This window comes from Macaca nemestrina, chromosome 3 (genome assembly GCF_043159975.1).
Source record: "Macaca nemestrina isolate mMacNem1 chromosome 3, mMacNem.hap1, whole genome shotgun sequence".
Classification (NCBI taxonomy): domain Eukaryota; kingdom Metazoa; phylum Chordata; class Mammalia; order Primates; family Cercopithecidae; genus Macaca; species Macaca nemestrina.
The window spans coordinates 36,597,359-36,599,545 of NC_092127.1; the positions used below are offsets into that span (position 1 = coordinate 36,597,359).

The following is a 2,187-nucleotide window of genomic DNA, read 5'->3' on the forward strand; positions in this document are numbered from 1 at the left end:
TCTGGGAATGGCTGCTCTGAGGCCCCGAGATGTTGGCCGCCTCTGGGATTTCTCCATCATTGCATATGTCTGACCCTCTTCTGTTTTTCTCAGTGAATTGCCAATAAAATACCTTATGCCCAAGGGGTTGGATGCAGATTTGTAGGAATGGCAGGAAAAAAAATTGAACCTCAGGACTGTCCAACTCAGCCAGGGATTTGGAGAAGAGAGAAACCAAAAGCATGGCGGGTGTAGGTCTGATGAGGACTGGAACAGGACCTCACTCCAGGCCTGCGGAACACCAAGAGGAAGCAGGCCTGATCCAAGAAAGAGAGACCACAGGGCAGAACCAGCAGGACGCAGGTCGGCTTCCAAAGGTGCCCTTTCCCCAACAATAGACTCATTCATATTTCTTTTTTTTTTTTTTTGAAAAAAGCAGCAACTCTTTAGTGATCATGGAATTAACCTGACAGCAATTAAATGTGTTTAAGCATCTGGCATATCTCCTAAATTGCACCAAAAGAATTTGGAAGTACTTGGTTTGGTCTCAAAGGCAAAAGGAAAGGACAAGGAAGGGGCCCGGCTTCCCGCCAGGCCCCGCCCCCTCACATTTCCGAGTCCGCATACATCTCATTGATTAAGTAGTCCACCTGGGTGTAGTCCTTCTTCTTGTAGCTCTCATAGGCCTGCAGGGCAAACAAAACCAAGACTGTGATGAAAAGGGTCACCCCGAGTAACAGCACCACCAGGAGGATAGTTTTGTCCACCACGGCCTGGGTGAGGGGCTCGGTGGTGACCACCAGGTACTGGCCTTGGGTGCTGGGCTGGCACGAGTCCGTGGCTAGCATCTTAGGGCCCCCTGAGCTCCTGGGTGTTGGCCCAGTGGAATCAGTACTTGGTGTGGCTTCAGTCACTACCTGCTCCGGTGCCTGGGGTGTACTTGGCCCAGCGGCTCTCTGGGTGTATGGCGTGGGGCTTGGCTGTGTCGTGGGGGATGTGGCCTCCACCTCAGGGATTCGGCTGGTGTGAGGCACTGGCACTGGGCTGGCAGTTGGCTCCTTGGCTTGTGCCTTGGTGGTGGTCACAACTGTGAGGTTGGGGGTGGGCTCTGGGGTTGTGTTAACCACAGGCTGGTCCACTGACACCTGGCTAATGAGACCTTGTGCTTGGGGACGCGTAGGGGCTGCAGGGCTTGCCGTGGTGTCACTGGGCATGTGCTTGGAAGGACTTGGCCGAGTGCTCATGGGGCTGCCCATGTTTGCTGTGGTGGCCACAGTCTGAGCATGTGTGGCCAACGTGGCCAGGGTTGCTGTTCTTGGCACCGTGCTGCTATTTGGCACTTGTGCGAGGGCTGTGCTGAGAGATGGATGCCCAGTGGCGGTAGCGGATGTGGATATGGGCGTGACGGGTACGAGTGTCACGGTAGTGCTGGAGGCGGCAGTCGTGGGAGCATTGGAGGCCGCAGTCGTACTGGAGGCCGCAGTCGTGGAAGCACTGGAGGCCGCAGTCGTACTGGAGGCCGCAGTCGTGGGAGCACTGGAGGCCGCACCATCAGCTGCACTTCCTGAAGTTGCTGGTTCACTCAAGTCTGTCCTGCTTGTGTGCTCTGTTGTGACTTCCGTAGAGTTGAGGTGGGCTGCCGAAGTCCCTTTGGTCAACGTGACAGGAGAAGTTGCTGCAGTGGTTAGGCAGAAGTTTTATTGCTCCGACGTTTTATTATCAGCTGTTTCCACAGATGCATTCCTCTTGACCAATCCATTCCACATTTTGTTAGGGACAAAGTTGCGTGGATCCTTGGATGCCGCATGACTTTCTGATAAGGACAAGGAGAAAATCCAAATGACCACAAGAGCTGTCCACATCTTGCGCGTGAGCTGGGAGCAAGGTTGTGCGATTCCCTGAGGCTCCCAGCCAGCCAGCTCCTCAGGCTGCTACTAGTTCTCTCCTGCTTGGCCAAGGGATCAGAGGCCGCGGCTGAAGGCATGCCCCCAGCCTGGGCCGTCTTCCTCCTTGGAGAGCTGCGGGCTTGACACTGTGTCACCGGGCGAGGTCCGGCTTTGCAGGGGGTGAAAGCCACGTGGTGGGGCACTCCCGGGCCATGCCATCCTTTGTGGCACATGTGAGACGAAGGCAGACTCTCCACTCTGGTAACAGACGCATTCGGGCTCAGCAGGCCCGCGGCGGCCCGGCGGCCCTAGGACTGTAGAA

The 2,187-nt window shown here is 56.0% G+C and overlaps 1 pseudogene; it reads right to left on the reverse strand.

The window, feature by feature from the left end:
- Positions 1 to 403: 403 nt before the first annotated feature.
- On the reverse strand, positions 404 to 1,841 carry LOC105463498 (uncharacterized protein C11orf24 pseudogene; annotated as a pseudogene).
- Between the last annotated feature and the right edge of the window lie 346 nt (positions 1,842 to 2,187).